This window comes from Syngnathus typhle, linkage group LG6 (assembly GCF_033458585.1).
Source record: "Syngnathus typhle isolate RoL2023-S1 ecotype Sweden linkage group LG6, RoL_Styp_1.0, whole genome shotgun sequence".
In the NCBI taxonomy this organism is placed as follows: domain Eukaryota; kingdom Metazoa; phylum Chordata; class Actinopteri; order Syngnathiformes; family Syngnathidae; genus Syngnathus; species Syngnathus typhle.
In genome coordinates this window covers 20,180,517-20,198,419 of record NC_083743.1, presented here as the reverse complement: position 1 = coordinate 20,198,419, position 17,903 = coordinate 20,180,517, and positions in this window count along the sequence as shown.

Genomic DNA, 17,903 nt, shown 5'->3' with positions numbered 1-17,903 from the left:
GCGCATGAAGAAATGACCACCTCCAACGTTTGGTTTATGTTTTATAAGCATTTTTAATTTTATTGCTTAAATCGCATTTTCTCGGCGAGCTGAGCGCTTTTTCTGAATTGTGCCGCTCCCGTCACTCTGGTTAGGTTGGCATCGAAAAAAACGCTCTCGGGTGCTTTAGAGTGCCGAGTTTATCACTGCGCATGAAGAAATGACCACCTCCAACGTTTGGTTTATGTTTTATAAGCATTTTTAATTTTATTGCTTAAATCGCATTTTCTCGGCGAGCTGAGCACTTTTTCTGAATTGTGCCGCTCCCGTCACTCTGGTTAGGTTGGCATCGATAAAAACGCTCTCGGGTGCTTTAGAGTGCCGAGTTTATCACTGCGCATGAAGAAATGACCACCTCCAACGTTTGGTTTATGTTTTATAAGCATTTTTAATTTTATTGCTTAAATCGCATTTTCTCGGCGAGCTGAGCACTTTTTCTGAATTGTGCCGCTCCCGTCACTCTGGTTAGGTTGGCATCGAAAAAAACGCTCTCGGGTGTTTAGAGTGCCGAGTTTATCACTGCGCATGAAGAAATGAGCACCTCCAACGTTTGGTTTATGTTTTATAAGCATTTTTAATTTTATTGCTTAAATCGCATTTTCTCGGCGAGCTGAGCGCTTTTTCTGAATTGTGCCACTCCCGTCACTCTGGTTAGGTTGGCATCGAAAATAACGCTCTCGGGTGCTTTAGAGTGCCGAGTTTATCACTGCGCATGCAGAAATGACCACCTCCAACGTTTGGTTTATGTTTTATAAGCATTTTTAATTTTATTGCTTAAATCGCATTTTCTCGGCGAGCTGAGCACTTTTTCTGAATTGTGCCGCTCCCGTCACTCTGGTTAGGTTGGCATCGAAAAAAACGCTCTCGGGTGCTTTAGAGTGCCGAGTTTATCACTGCGCATGAAGAAATGACCACCTCCAACGTTTGGTTTATGTTTTATAAGCATTTTTAATTTTATTGCTTAAATCGCATTTTCTCGGCGAGCTGAGCGCTTTTTCTGAATTGTGCCGCTCCCGTCACTCTGGTTAGGTTGGCATCGAAAAAATCGCTCTCGGGTGCTTTAGAGTGCCGAGTTTATCACTGCGCATGAAGAAATGACCACCTCCAACGTTTGGTTTATGTTTTATAAGCATTTTTAATTTTATTGCTTAAATCGCATTTTCTCGGCGAGCTGAGCGCTTTTTCTGAATTGTGCCGCTCCCGTCACTCTGGTTAGGTTGGCATCGAAAAAAACGCTCTCGGGTGCTTTAGAGTGCCGAGTTTATCACTGCGCATGAAGAAATGACCACCTCCAACGTTTGGTTTATGTTTTATAAGCATTTTTAATTTTATTGCTTAAATCGCATTTTCATGGCGAGCTGAGCACTTTTTCTGAATTGTGCCGCTCCCGTCACTCTGGTTAGGTTGGCATCGAAAAAAACGCTCTCGGGTGCTTTAGAGCGCCGAGTTTATCACTGCGCATGAAGAAATGACCACCTCCAACGTATGGTTTATGTTTTATAAGCATTTTTAATTTTATTGCTTAAATCGCATTTTCTCGGCGAGCTGAGCACTTTTTCTGAATTGTGCCGCTCCCGTCACTCTGGTTAGGTTGGCATCGAAAAAAACGCTCTCGGGTGCTTTAGAGTGCCGAGTTTATCACTGCGCATGAAGAAATGACCACCTCCAACGTTTGGTTTATGTTTTATAAGCATTTTTAATTTTATTGCTTAAATCGCATTTTCTCGGCGAGCTGAGCACTTTTTCTGAATTGTGCCGCTCCCGTTACTCTGGTTAGGTTGGCATCAAAAAAAACGCTCTCGGGTGCTTTAGAGTGCCGAGTTTATTACTGCGCATGAAGAAATGACCACCTCCAACGTTTGGTTTATGTTTTATAAGCATTTTTAATTTTATTGCTTAAATCGCATTTTCTCGGCGAGCTGAGCGCTTTTTCTGAATTGTGCCGCTCCCGTCACTCTGGTTAGGTTGGCATCGAAAAAAACACTCTCGGGTGCTTTAGAGTGCCGAGTTTATCACTGCGCATGAAGAAATGACCACCTCCAACGTTTGGTTTATGTTTTGTAAGCATTTTTAATTTTATTGTTTAAATCGCATATTCTCGGCGAGCTGAGCACTTTTTCTGAATTGTGCCGCTCCCGTCACTCTGGTTAGGTTGGCATCGAAAAAAACGCTCTCGGGTGCTTTAGAGTGCCGAGTTTATCACTGCGCATGAAGAAATGACCACCTCCAACGTTTGGTTTATATTTTATAAGCATTTTTAATTTTATTGCTTAAATCGCATTTTCTCGGCGAGCTGAGCGCTTTTTCTGAATTGTGCCGCTCCCGTCACTCTGGTTAGGTTGGCATCGAAAAAAACGCTCTCGGGTGCTTTGGAGTGCCGAGTTTATCACTGCGCATGAAGAAATGACCACCCCCAACGTTTGGTTTATGTTTTATAAGCATTTTTAATTTTATTGCTTAAATCGCATTTTCTCGGCGAGCTGAGCGCTCTTTCTGAATTGTGCCGCTCCCGTCACTCTGGTTAGGTTGGCATCGAAAAAAACGCTCTCGGGTGCTTTAGAGTGCCGAGTTTATCACTGCGCATGAAGAAATGACCACCTCCAACGTTTGGTTTATGTTTTATAAGCATTTTTAATTTTATTGCTTAAATCGCAGTTTCTCGGTGAGCTGAGCGCTTTTTCTGAATTGTGCCGCTCCCGTCACTCTGGTTAGGTTGGCATCGAAAAAAACGCTCTCGGGTGCTTTAGAGTGCCGAGTTTATCACTGCGCATGAAGAAATGACCACCTCCAACGTTTGGTTTATGTTTTATAAGCATTTTTAATTTTATTGCTTAAATCGCGTTTTCTCGGCGAGCTGAGCGCTTTTACTGAATTGTGCCGCTCCCGTCACTCTGGTTAGGTTGGCATCGAAAAAAACGCTCTCGGGTGCTTTAGAGTGCCGAGTTTATCACTGCGCATGAAGAAATGACCACCTCCAACGTTTGGTTTATGTTTTATAAGCATTTTTAATTTTATTGCTTAAATCGCATTTTCTCGGCGAGCTGAGCGCTTTTTCTGAATTGTGCCGCTCCCGTCACTCTGGTTAGGTTGGCATCGAAAAAAACTTTCTCGGGTGCTTTAGAGTGCCGAGTTTATCACTGCGCATGAAGAAATGACCACCTCCAACGTTTGGTTTATGTTTTATAAGCATTTTTAATTTTATTGCTTAAATCGCATTTTCTTGGCGAGCTGAGCGCTTTTTCTGAATTGTGCCGCTCCCGTCACTCTGGTTAGGTTGGCATCGAAAAAAACGCTCTCGGGTGCTTTAGAGTGCCGAGTTTATCACTGCGCATGAAGAAATGACCACCTCCAACGTTTGGTTTATGTTTTATAAGCATTTTTAATTTTATTGCTTAAATCGCATTTTCTCGGCGAGCTGAGCGCTTTTTCTGAATTGTGCCGCTGCCGTCACTCTGGTTAGGTTGGCATCGAAAAAAACGCTCTCGGGTGCTTTAGAGTGCCAAGTTTATCACTGCGCATGAAGAAATGACCACCTCCAACGTTTGGTTTATGTTTTATAAGCATTTTTAATTTTATTGCTTAAATCGCATTTTCTCGGCGAGCTGAGCGCTTTTTCTGAATTGTGCCGCTCCCGTCACTCTGGTTAGGTTGGCATCGAAAAAAACGCTCTCGGGTGCTTTAGAGTGCCGAGTTTATCACTGCGCATGAAGAAATTACCACCTCCAACGTTTGGTTTATGTTTTATAAGCATTTTTAATTTTATTGCTTAAATCGCATTTTCTCGGCGAGCTGAGCACTTTTTCTGAATTGTGCCGCTCCCGTCACTCTGGTTAGGTTGGCATCGAAAATAACGCTCTCGGGTGCTTTAGAGTGCCGAGTTTATGACTGCGCATGAAGAAATGACCACCTCCAACGTTTGGTTTATGTTTTATAAGCATTTTTAATTTTATTGCTTAAATCGCATTTTCTCGGCGAGCTGAGCACTTTTTCTGAATTGTGCCGCTCCCGTCACTCTGGTTAGGTTGGCATCGAAAAAAACGCTCTCGGGTGCTTTAGAGTGCCGAGTTTATCACTGCGCATGAAGAAATGACCACCTCCAACGTTTGGTTTATGTTTTATAAGCATTTTTAATTTTATTGCTTAAATCGCATTTTCTCGGAGAGCTGAGCACTTTTTCTGAATTGTGCCGCTCCCGTCACTCTGGTTAGGTTGGCATAGAAAAAAACGCTCTCGGGTGCTTTAGAGTGCCGAGTTTATCACTGCGCATGAAGAAATGACCACCTCCAACGTTTGGTTTATGTTTTATAAGCATTTTTAATTTTATTGCTTAAATCGAATTTTCTCGGCGAGCTGAGCACTTTTTCTGAATTGTGCCGCTCCCGTCACTCTGGTTAGGTTGGCATCGAAAAAAACGCTCTCGGGTGCTTTAGAGTGCCGAGTTTATCACTGCGCATGAAGAAATGACCACCTCCAACGTTTGGTTTATGTTTTATAAGCATTTTTCATTTTATTGCTTAAATCGCATTTTCTCGTCGAGCTGATCGCTTTTTCTGAATTGTGCCGCTCCCGTCACTCTGGTTAGGTTGGAATCGAAAAAAACGCTCTCGGGTGCTTTAGAGTGCCGAGTTTATCACTGCGCATGAAGAAATGACCACCTCCAACGTTTGGTTTATGTTTTATAAGCATTTTTAATTTTATTGCTTAAATCGCATTTTCTCGGCGAGCTGAGCACTTTTTCTGAATTGTGCCCCTCCCGTCACTCTGGTTAGGTTGGCATCGAAAAAAACGCTCTCGGGTGCTTTAGAGTGCCGAGTTTATCACTGCGCATGAAGAAATGACCACCTCCAACGTTTGGTTTATGTTTTATAAGCATTTTTAATTTTATTGCTTAAATCGCATTTTCTCGTCGAGCTGAGCGCTTTTTCTGAATTGTGCCGCTCCCGTCACTCTGGTTAGGTTGGCATCGAAAAAAACGCTCTCGGGTGCTTTAGAGTGCCGAGTTTATCACTTCGCATGAAGAAATGACCACCTCCAACGTTTGGTTTATGTTTTATAAGCATTTTTAATCGTATTGCTTAAATCGCATTTTCTCGGCGAGCTGAGCACTTTTTCTGAATTGTGCCGCTCCCGTCACTCTGGTTAGGTTGGCATCGAAAAAAAAACGCTCTCGGGTGCTTTAGAGTGCCGAGTTTATCACTGCGCATGAAGAAATGACCACCTCCAACGTTTGGTTTATGTTTTATAAGCATTTTTAATTTTATTGCTTAAATCGCATTTTCTCGGCGAGTTGAGCGCTTTTTCTTAATTGTGCCGCTCCCGTCACTCTGGTTAGGTTGGCATCGAAAAAAACGCTCTCGGGTGCTTTAGAGTGCCGAGTTTATCACTGCGCATGAAGAAATGACCACCTCCAACGTTTGGTTTATGTTTTATAAGCATATTTAATTTTATTGTTTAAATCGCATTTTCTCGTCGAGCTGAGCGCTTTTTCTGAATTGTGCCGCTCCCGTCACTCTGGTTAGGTTGGCATCGAAAAAAACGCTCTCGGGTGCTTTAGAGTGCCGAGTTTATCACTGCGCATGAAGAAATGACCACCTCCAACGTTTGGTTTATGTTTTATAAGCATTTTTAATTTTATTGCTTAAATCGCATTTTCTCGGCGAGCTGAGCGCTTTTTCTGAATTGTGCCGCTCCCGTCACTCTGGTTAGGTTGGCATCGAAAAAAACGCTCTCGGGTGCTTTAGACTGCCGAGTTTATCACTGCGCATGAAGAAATGACCACCTCCAACGTTTGGTTTATGTTTTATAAGCATTTTTAATTTTATTGCTTAAATCGCATTTTCTCGGCGAGCTGAGCACTTTTTCTGAATTGTGCCGCTCCCGTCACTCTGGTTAGGTTGGCATCGAAAAAAACGCTCTCGGGTGCTTTAGAGTGCCGAGTTTATCACTGCGCATGAAGAAATGACCACCTCCAACGTTTGGTTTATGTTTTATAAGCATTTTTAATTTTATTGCTTAAATCGCATTTTCTCGGCGAGCTGAGCACTTTTTCTGAATTGTGCCGCTCCCGTCACTCTGGTTAGGTTGGCATCGAAAAAAACGCTCTCGGGTGCTTTAGAGTGCCGAGTTTATCACTGCGCATGAAGAAATGACCACCTCCAACGTTTGGTTTATGTTTTATAAGCATTTTTAATTTTATTGCTTAAATCGCATTTTCTCGTCGAGCTGAGCGCTTTTTCTGAATTGTGCCGCTCACGTCACTCTGGTTAGGTTGGCATCGAAAAAAACGCTCTCGGGTGCTTTAGAGTGCCGAGTTTATCACTTCGCATGAAGAAATGACCACCTCCAACGTTTGGTTTATGTTTTATAAGCATTTTTAATTGTATTGCTTAAATCGCATTTTCTCGGCGAGCTGAGCACTTTTTCTGAATTGTGCCGCTCCCGTCACTCTGGTTAGGTTGGCATCGAAGAAAACGCTCTCGGGTGCTTTAGAGTGCCGAGTTTATCACTGCGCATGAAGAAATGACCACCTCCAACGTTTGGTTTATGTTTTATAAGCATTTTTAATTTTATTTTTTAAATCGCATTTTCTCGGCGAGCTGAGCGCTTTTTCTGAATTGTGCCGCTCCCGTCACTCTGGTTAGGTTGGCATCGAAAAAAACTTTCTCGGGTGCTTTAGAGTGCCGAGTTTATCACTGCGCATGAAGAAATGACCACCTCCAACGTTTGGTTTATGTTTTATAAGCATTTTTAATTGTATTGCTTAAATCGCATTTTCTCGGCGAGCTGAGCGCTTTTTCTGAATTGTGCCGCTCCCGTCACTCTGGTTAGGTTGGCATCGAAAAAAACGCTCTCGGGTGCTTTAGAGTGCCGAGTTTATCACTGCGCATGAAGAAATGACCACCTCCAACGTTTGGTTTATGTTTTATAAGCATTTTTAATTTTATTGCTTAAATCGCATTTTCTCGGCGAGCTGAGCGCTTTTTCTGAATTGTGCCGCTCCCGTCACTCTGGTTAGGTTGGCATCGAAAAAAACGCTCTCGGGTGCTTTAGAGTGCCGAGTTTATCACTGCGCATGAAGAAATGACCACCTCCAACGTTTGGTTTATGTTTTATAAGCATTTTTAATTTTATCGCTTAAATCGCATTTTCTCGGCGAGCTGAGCGCTTTTTCTGAATTGTGCCGCTCCCGTCACTCTGGTTAGGTTGGCATCGAAAAAAACGCTCTCGGGTGTTTAGAGTGCCGAGTTTATCACTGCGCATGAAGAAATGACCACCTCCAACGTTTGGTTTATGTTTTATAAGCATTTTTAATTTTATTGCTTAAATCGCATTTTCTCGGCGAGCTGAGCACTTTTTCTGAATTGTGCCGCTCCCGTCACTCTGGTTAGGTTGGCATCGAAAAAAACGCTCTCGGGTGCTTTAGAGTGCCGAGTTTATCACTGCGCATGAAGAAATGACCACCTCCAACGTTTGGTTTATGTTTTATAAGCATTTTTAATTTTATTGCTTAAATCGCATTTTCTCGGCGAGCTGAGCGCTTTTTCTGAATTGTGCCGCTCCCGTCACTCTGGTTAGGTTGGCATCGAAAAAAACGCTCTCGGGTGCTTTAGAGTGCCGAGTTTATCACTGCGCATGAAGAAATGACCACCTCCAACGTTTGGTTTATGTTTTATAAGCATTTTTAATTTTATTGCTTAAATCGCATTTTCTCGGCGAGCTGAGCACTTTTTCTGAATTGTGCCGCTCCCGTCACTCTGGTTAGGTTGGCATCGATAAAAACGCTCTCGGGTGCTTTAGAGTGCCGAGTTTATCACTGTGCATGAAGAAATGACCACCTCCAACGTTTGGTTTATGTTTTATAAGCATTTTTAATTTTATTGCTTAAATCGCATTTTCTCGGCGAGCTGAGTGCTTTTTCTGAATTGTGCCGCTCCCGTCACTCTGGTTAGGTTGGCATCGAAAAAAACGCTCTCGGGTGCTTTAGAGTGCCGAGTTTATCACTGCGCATGAAGAAATTACCACCTCCAACGTTTGGTTTATGTTTTATAAGCATTTTTAATTTTATTGCTTAAATCGCATTTTCTCGGCGAGCTGAGCACTTTTTCTGAATTGTGCCGCTCCCATCACTCTGGTTAGGTTGGCATCGAAAAAAACGCTCTCGGGTGCTTTAGAGTGCCGAGTTTATCACTGCGCATGAAGAAATGACCACCTCCAACGTTTGGTTTATGTTTTATAAGCATTTTTAATTTTATTGCTTAAATCGCATTTTCTCGGCGAGCTGAGCACTTTTTCTGAATTGTGCCGCTCCCGTCACTCTGGTTAGGTTGGCATCGAAAAAAACGCTCTCGGGTGCTTTAGAGTGCCGAGTTTATCACTGCGCATGAAGAAATGACCACCTCCAACATTTGGTTTATGTTTTATAAGCATTTTTAATTTTATTGCTTAAATCGCATTTTCTCGGCGAGCTGAGCGCTTTTTCTGAATTGTGCCGCTCCCGTCACTCTGGTTAGGTTGGCATAGAAAAAAACGCTCTCGGGTGCTTTAGAGTGCCGAGTTTATCACTGCGCATGAAGAAATGACCACCTCCAACGTTTGGTTTATGTTTTATAAGCATTTTTAATTTTATTGCTTAAATCGCATTTTCTCGGCGAGCTGAGCGCTTTTTCTGAATTGTGCCGCTCCCGTCACTCTGGTTAGGTTGGCATCGAAAAAAACGCTCTCGGGTGCTTTAGAGTGCCGAGTTTATCACTGCGCATGAAGAAATGACCACCTCCAACGTTTGGTTTATGTTTTATAAGCATTTTTAATTTTATTGCTTAAATCGCATTTTCTCGGCGAGCTGAGCACTTTTTCTGAATTGTGCCGCTCCCGTCACTCTGGTTAGGTTGGCATCGAAAAAAACGCTCTCGGGTGCTTTAGAGTTCCGAGTTTATCACTGCGCATGAAGAAATGAGCACCTCCAACGTTTGGTTTATGTTTTATAAGCATTTTTAATTTTATTGCTTAAATCGCATTTTCTCGGCGAGCTGAGTGCTTTTTCTGAATTGTGCCGCTCCCGTCACTCTGGTTAGGTTGGCATCGAAAAAAACGCTCTCGGGTGCTTTAGAGTGCCGAGTTTATCACTGCGCATGAAGAAATTACCACCTCCAACGTTTGGTTTATGTTTTATAAGCATTTTTAATTTTATTGCTTAAATCGCATTTTCTCGGCGAGCTGAGCACTTTTTCTGAATTGTGCCGCTCCCATCACTCTGGTTAGGTTGGCATCGAAAAAAACGCTCTCGGGTGCTTTAGAGTGCCGAGTTTATCACTGCGCATGAAGAAATGACCACCTCCAACGTTTGGTTTATGTTTTATAAGCATTTTTAATTTTATTGCTTAAATCGCATTTTCTCGGCGAGCTGAGCACTTTTTCTGAATTGTGCCGCTCCCGTCACTCTGGTTAGGTTGGCATCGAAAATAACGCTCTCGGGTGCTTTAGAGTGCCGAGTTTATGACTGCGCATGAAGAAATGACCACCTCCAACGTTTGGTTTATGTTTTATAAGCATTTTTAATTTTATTGCTTAAATCGCATTTTCTCGGCGAGCTGAGCACTTTTTCTGAATTGTGCCGCTCCCGTCACTCTGGTTAGGTTGGCATCGAAAAAAACGCTCTCGGGTGCTTTAGAGTGCCGAGTTTATCACTGCGCATGAAGAAATGACCACCTCCAACGTTTGGTTTATGTTTTATAAGCATTTTTAATTTTATTGCTTAAATCGCATTTTCTCGGAGAGCTGAGCACTTTTTCTGAATTGTGCCGCTCCCGTCACTCTGGTTAGGTTGGCATAGAAAAAAACGCTCTCGGGTGCTTTAGAGTGCCGAGTTTATCACTGCGCATGAAGAAATGACCACCTCCAACGTTTGGTTTATGTTTTATAAGCATTTTTAATTTTATTGCTTAAATCGAATTTTCTCGGCGAGCTGAGCACTTTTTCTGAATTGTGCCGCTCCCGTCACTCTGGTTAGGTTGGCATCGAAAAAAACGCTCTCGGGTGCTTTAGAGTGCCGAGTTTATCACTGCGCATGAAGAAATGACCACCTCCAACGTTTGGTTTATGTTTTATAAGCATTTTTCATTTTATTGCTTAAATCGCATTTTCTCGTCGAGCTGATCGCTTTTTCTGAATTGTGCCGCTCCCGTCACTCTGGTTAGGTTGGCATCGAAAAAAACGCTCTCGGGTGCTTTAGAGTGCCGAGTTTATCACTGCGCATGAAGAAATGACCACCTCCAACGTTTGGTTTATGTTTTATAAGCATTTTTAATTTTATTGCTTAAATCGCATTTTCTCGGCGAGCTGAGCACTTTTTCTGAATTGTGCCCCTCCCGTCACTCTGGTTAGGTTGGCATCGAAAAAAACGCTCTCGGGTGCTTTAGAGTGCCGAGTTTATCACTGCGCATGAAGAAATGACCACCTCCAACGTTTGGTTTATGTTTTATAAGCATTTTTAATTTTATTGCTTAAATCGCATTTTCTCGTCGAGCTGAGCGCTTTTTCTGAATTGTGCCGCTCCCGTCACTCTGGTTAGGTTGGCATCGAAAAAAACGCTCTCGGGTGCTTTAGAGTGCCGAGTTTATCACTTCGCCTGAAGAAATGACCACCTCCAACGTTTGGTTTATGTTTTATAAGCATTTTTAATCGTATTGCTTAAATCGCATTTTCTCGGCGAGCTGAGCACTTTTTCTGAATTGTGCCGCTCCCGTCACTCTGGTTAGGTTGGCATCGAAAAAAAAACGCTCTCGGGTGCTTTAGAGTGCCGAGTTTATCACTGCGCATGAAGAAATGACCACCTCCAACGTTTGGTTTATGTTTTATAAGCATTTTTAATTTTATTGCTTAAATCGCATTTTCTCGGCGAGTTGAGCGCTTTTTCTTAATTGTGCCGCTCCCGTCACTCTGGTTAGGTTGGCATCGAAAAAAACGCTCTCGGGTGCTTTAGAGTGCCGAGTTTATCACTGCGCATGAAGAAATGACCACCTCCAACGTTTGGTTTATGTTTTATAAGCATATTTAATTTTATTGCTTAAATCGCATTTTCTCGTCGAGCTGAGCGCTTTTTCTGAATTGTGCCGCTCCCGTCACTCTGGTTAGGTTGGCATCGAAAAAAACGCTCTCGGGTGCTTTAGAGTGCCGAGTTTATCACTGCGCATGAAGAAATGACCACCTCCAACGTTTGGTTTATGTTTTATAAGCATTTTTAATTTTATTGCTTAAATCGCATTTTCTCGGCGAGCTGAGCGCTTTTTCTGAATTGTGCCGCTCCCGTCACTCTGGTTAGGTTGGCATCGAAAAAAACGCTCTCGGGTGCTTTAGAGTGCCGAGTTTATCACTGCGCATGAAGAAATGACCACCTCCAACGTTTGGTTTATGTTTTATAAGCATTTTTAATTTTATTGCTTAAATCGCATTTTCTCGGCGAGCTGAGCACTTTTTCTGAATTGTGCCGCTCCCGTCACTCTGGTTAGGTTGGCATCGAAAAAAACGCTCTCGGGTGCTTTAGAGTGCCGAGTTTATCACCGCGCATGAAGAAATGACCACCTCCAACGTTTGGTTTATGTTTTATAAGCATTTTTAATTTTATTGCTTAAATCGCATTTTCTCGGCGAGCTGAGCACTTTTTCTGAATTGTGCCGCTCCCGTCACTCTGGTTAGGTTGGCATCGAAAAAAACGCTCTCGGGTGCTTTAGAGTGCCGAGTTTATCACTGCGCATGAAGAAATGACCACCTCCAACGTTTGGTTTATGTTTTATAAGCATTTTTAATTTTATTGCTTAAATCGCATTTTCTCGTCGAGCTGAGCGCTTTTTCTGAATTGTGCCGCTCACGTCACTCTGGTTAGGTTGGCATCGAAAAAAACGCTCTCGGGTGCTTTAGAGTGCCGAGTTTATCACTTTGCATGAAGAAATGACCACCTCCAACGTTTGGTTTATGTTTTATAAGCATTTTTAATTGTATTGCTTAAATCGCATTTTCTCGGCGAGCTGAGCACTTTTTCTGAATTGTGCCGCTCCCGTCACTCTGGTTAGGTTGGCATCGAAGAAAACGCTCTCGGGTGCTTTAGAGTGCCGAGTTTATCACTGCGCATGAAGAAATGACCACCTCCAACGTTTGGTTTATGTTTTATAAGCATTTTTAATTTTATTTTTTAAATCGCATTTTCTCGGCGAGCTGAGCGCTTTTTCTGAATTGTGCCGCTCCCGTCACTCTGGTTAGGTTGGCATCGAAAAAAACTTTCTCGGGTGCTTTAGAGTGCCGAGTTTATCACTGCGCATGAAGAAATGACCACCTCCAACGTTTGGTTTATGTTTTATAAGCATTTTTAATTGTATTGCTTAAATCGCATTTTCTCGGCGAGCTGAGCGCTTTTTCTGAATTGTGCCGCTCCCGTCACTCTGGTTAGGTTGGCATCGAAAAAAACGCTCTCGGGTGCTTTAGAGTGCCGAGTTTATCACTGCGCATGAAGAAATGACCACCTCCAACGTTTGGTTTATGTTTTATAAGCATTTTTAATTTTATTGCTTAAATCGCATTTTCTCGGCGAGCTGAGCGCTTTTTCTGAATTGTGCCGCTCCCGTCACTCTGGTTAGGTTGGCATCGAAAAAAACGCTCTCGGGTGCTTTAGAGTGCCGAGTTTATCACTGCGCATGAAGAAATGACCACCTCCAACGTTTGGTTTATGTTTTATAAGCATTTTTAATTTTATCGCTTAAATCGCATTTTCTCGGCGAGCTGAGCGCTTTTTCTGAATTGTGCCGCTCCCGTCACTCTGGTTAGGTTGGCATCGAAAAAAACGCTCTCGGGTGTTTAGAGTGCCGAGTTTATCACTGCGCATGAAGAAATGACCACCTCCAACGTTTGGTTTATGTTTTATAAGCATTTTTAATTTTATTGCTTAAATCGCATTTTCTCGGCGAGCTGAGCACTTTTTCTGAATTGTGCCGCTCCCGTCACTCTGGTTAGGTTGGCATCGAAAAAAACGCTCTCGGGTGCTTTAGAGTGCCGAGTTTATCACTGCGCATGAAGAAATGACCACCTCCAACGTTTGGTTTATGTTTTATAAGCATTTTTAATTTTATTGCTTAAATCGCATTTTCTCGGCGAGCTGAGCGCTTTTTCTGAATTGTGCCGCTCCCGTCACTGGTTAGGTTGGCATCGAAAAAAACGCTCTCGGGTGCTTTAGAGTGCCGAGTTTATCACTGCGCATGAAGAAATGACCACCTCCAACGTTTGGTTTATGTTTTATAAGCATTTTTAATTTTATTGCTTAAATCGCATTTTCTCGGCGAGCTGAGCACTTTTTCTGAATTGTGCCGCTCCCGTCACTCTGGTTAGGTTGGCATCGATAAAAACGCTCTCGGGTGCTTTAGAGTGCCGAGTTTATCACTGTGCATGAAGAAATGACCACCTCCAACGTTTGGTTTATGTTTTATAAGCATTTTTAATTTTATTGCTTAAATCGCATTTTCTCGGCGAGCTGAGTGCTTTTTCTGAATTGTGCCGCTCCCGTCACTCTGGTTAGGTTGGCATCGAAAAAAACGCTCTCGGGTGCTTTAGAGTGCCGAGTTTATCACTGCGCATGAAGAAATTACCACCTCCAACGTTTGGTTTATGTTTTATAAGAATTTTTAATTTTATTGCTTAAATCGCATTTTCTCGGCGAGCTGAGCACTTTTTCTGAATTGTGCCGCTCCCATCACTCTGGTTAGGTTGGCATCGAAAAAAACGCTCTCGGGTGCTTTAGAGTGCCGAGTTTATCACTGCGCATGAAGAAATGACCACCTCCAACGTTTGGTTTATGTTTTATAAGCATTTTTAATTTTATTGCTTAAATCGCATTTTCTCGGCGAGCTGAGCACTTTTTCTGAATTGTGCCGCTCCCGTCACTCTGGTTAGGTTGGCATCGAAAAAAACGCTCTCGGGTGCTTTAGAGTGCCGAGTTTATCACTGCGCATGAAGAAATGACCACCTCCAACATTTGGTTTATGTTTTATAAGCATTTTTAATTTTATTGCTTAAATCGCATTTTCTCGGCGAGCTGAGCGCTTTTTCTGAATTGTGCCGCTCCCGTCACTCTGGTTAGGTTGGCATAGAAAAAAACGCTCTCGGGTGCTTTAGAGTGCCGAGTTTATCACTGCGCATGAAGAAATGACCACCTCCAACGTTTGGTTTATGTTTTATAAGCATTTTTAATTTTATTGCTTAAATCGCATTTTCTCGGCGAGCTGAGCGCTTTTTCTGAATTGTGCCGCTCCCGTCACTCTGGTTAGGTTGGCATCGAAAAAAACGCTCTCGGGTGCTTTAGAGTGCCGAGTTTATCACTGCGCATGAAGAAATGACCACCTCCAACGTTTGGTTTATGTTTTATAAGCATTTTTAATTTTATTGCTTAAATCGCATTTTCTCGGCGAGCTGAGCACTTTTTCTGAATTGTGCCGCTCCCGTCACTCTGGTTAGGTTGGCATCGAAAAAAACGCTCTCGGGTGCTTTAGAGTTCCGAGTTTATCACTGCGCATGAAGAAATGAGCACCTCCAACGTTTGGTTTATGTTTTATAAGCATTTTTAATTTTATTGCTTAAATCGCATTTTCTCGGCGAGCTGAGTGCTTTTTCTGAATTGTGCCGCTCCCGTCACTCTGGTTAGGTTGGCATCGAAAAAAACGCTCTCGGGTGCTTTAGAGTGCCGAGTTTATTACTGCGCATGAAGAAATGACCACTTCCAACGTTTGGTTTATGTTTTATAAGCATTTTTAATTTTATTGCTTAAATCGCATTTTCTCGGCGAGCTGAGCGCTTTTTCTGAATTGTGCCGCTCCCGTCACTCTGGTTAGGTTGGCATCGAAAAAAACACTCTCGGGTGCTTTAGAGTGCCGAGTTTATCACTGCGCATGAAGAAATGACCACCTCCAACGTTTGGTTTATGTTTTATAAGCATTTTTAATTTTATTGCTTAAATCGCATTTTCTCGGCGAGCTGAGCACTTTTTCTGAATTGTGCCGCTCCCGTCACTCTGGTTAGGTTGGCATCGAAAAAAACGCTCTCGGGTGCTTTAGAGTGCCGAGTTTATCACTGCGCATGAAGAAATGACCACCTCCAACGTTTGGTTTATGTTTTATAAGCATTTTTAATTTTATTGCTTAAATCGCATTTTCTCGGCGAGCTGAGCACTTTTTCTGAATTGTGCCTTTCCCGTCACTCTGGTTAGGATGGCATCGAAAAAAACGCTCTCGGGTGTTTTAGAGTGCCGGGTTTATCACTGCGCATGAAGAAATGACCACCTCCAACGTTTGGTTTATGTTTTATAAGCATTTTTAATTTTATTGCTTAAATCGCATTTTCTCGGCGAGCTGAGGACTTTTTCTGAATTGTGCCGCTCCCGTCACTCTGGTTAGGTTAGCATCGAAAAAAACGCTCTCGGGTGCTTTAGAGTGCCGAGTTTATCACTGCGCATGAAGAAATGACCACCTCCAACGTTTGGTTTATGTTTTATAAGCATTTTTAATTTTATTGCTTAAATCGCATTTTCTCGGCGAGCTGAGCACTTTTTCTGAATTGTGCCGCTCCCGTCACTCTGGTTAGGTTGGCATCTAAAAAAAACGCTCTCGGGTGCTTTAGAGTGCCGAGTTTATCACTGCGCATGAAGAAATGACCACCTCCAACGTTTGGTTTATGTTTTATAAGCATTTTTAATTTTATTGCTTAAATCGCATTTTCTCGGCGAGCTGAGCACTTTTTCTGAATTGTGCCGCTCTTGTCACTCTGGTTAGGTTGGCATCGAAAAAAACGCGCGCACGGGACAGCAAACGAGCAGGTGATCGAGCAAGCCTTGTCTGATACGAGAGCATTGCGGTCGCATGGAGCGTGTTTGAAGTGAACAGCAGAGAAGAAAGGAACAAGGCAAAGTGTTGTGAAATAAAATATTACCTGTAATACGGATTTAGGTAGAGAACTGAACTCTCGCTCTTTATATAGCTGACGTGTCTTGCGCATCCGTTCTGCGCATCTGTAATGGCGGCCTCCGTATGAGATCCGGTTTGCGTGTGTGCGCGTGTGCGTGTGTGCGCGTGTGTGCGAGAGCGAGAGAGAGCGAGAGAGAGAGTGCGAGAGAGAACGCTCAACCGTAGCGCGCCGCCGACCGCCCAACTGCACCGCGCTGGTCGATTATTGCGACAGAGCCGTCGCTGAAATTTAGAAGATATTTTTAAAGTCCTGATGTACTTTCTAAAATTTAAGTGGACCTCAGAGCGCACTGCGCAGGGAGCTTAATTTGGTGCGGTCGCGCAACCGCAGCGCGCCGGGCGCTCACTGTCGCATTGCTTAAAGAGCGCCTTTGTGTTTTAGGATGAACAGCAGAGACCAAAGGAACAAGGCAAAGTGTTGTGAAATAAAATATTACCTGTAATACGCATTTTGTTATTTGCTGATTGAAACTGCTAATTAAACTGTGAATTGAAACTAATAGGAAGAAAACAACTCTCGCTCTTTATATAGCTGACGTGTCTTGCGCATCCGTTCTGTGCATTTTATTTCACAACACTTTGCCTTGTTCCTTTCTTCTCTGCTGTTCACTTCAAACACGCTCCATGCGACCGCAATGCTCTCGTATCAGACGCTTGCTCGATCACCTGCTCGTTTGCTGTCCCGTGCGCGCACGGAGCGCGGTGGTGCGTTTACGGGCAGTCGGAGAAATCAATGCCAACAAAAGAAATTACATCCAGCCTAGTTAAGACCATACCAGAGACTATAAAAATGGGACCCATTGCCTCCCTGCGTGTGTGACGATCATTGGGACTTAAAAAAAAAAAAAAAAAATATTTAAAAAAAAAAAAAAAAAAAAAAAATTTTTGTACCCATGTATAATGCGCACCCCAGATTTTAGGACAATAAATTAGTTACATTTTGCGCACTATACACGGAAAAAAACGGTATTGAAAGCAGGGGAATTTTCTGCCCTATAAGGCGCACCTAAAAACCAAATTTTTTATCAAAAGTCGACAGTGCGCCTTATAGTCCGGTGCGCCTTATATATGGATCAAGTGATGAATCCGTTGATCCATACTGGTTGTACACAGTGCTCTCCTTTTAGTACGTTTTAGTACGACAGCTGCACGTGTCTTTCGCTGATGATGTTCCTGAAGATGTGTCAGACTGAGGAACACAGTGTGATCTGACACATATACGGGGGCACATGTGCCATTTCATCGTCCTGGAAGGACTGCGTAGCCTCGGCGACCACAGAGCCACCATCCCCCTTCGATGATAGAGTGGGGATTTTCGCCTCCTGCTAGGACTTGTTTGATTGTTTCGGTGGTATTCATCAAGGTCTCGTCGGTAGGTTCTAGAAGTGAGGTGGTGATGCAGCGTTTTGTTTCTCCCACCTTTATTCCATCAACACGTCTTCGTCGGAAGCACAGGAGATGTGATGTGAGATGGTTTCACTCACTTCGAGAGTCACTGGTGCGGGTGTGACGACAGAAATTCTTGACACTATTGTGAATGGCCTTGAGATGGTTGTAACAGGGATAGGCGGCTAGTTGTGCCTCAGTAGTTCCCGACCGTCTGAGTCCTTTGAGGGGATTGAACCCAAAAGCCCTTAGTATTGCGAAACACCATGCATCTTTCTCCGGCATGGGTCGGGCATGTAGGACAGGCTGTTGACTTGATCGTGGCATGATGGAACATACATAACATTTAGTTTGATTGTATGTCAAACTATAATTGACACCCCCTTTGTAGCCAGACTTCGCCCTGACCGGGGCCTAGGAGCCAAGCACTCTCTGCAGCTTACAGTGGCTGAGATGTATCCAGCTGGGTCTTTCTGCAATCTT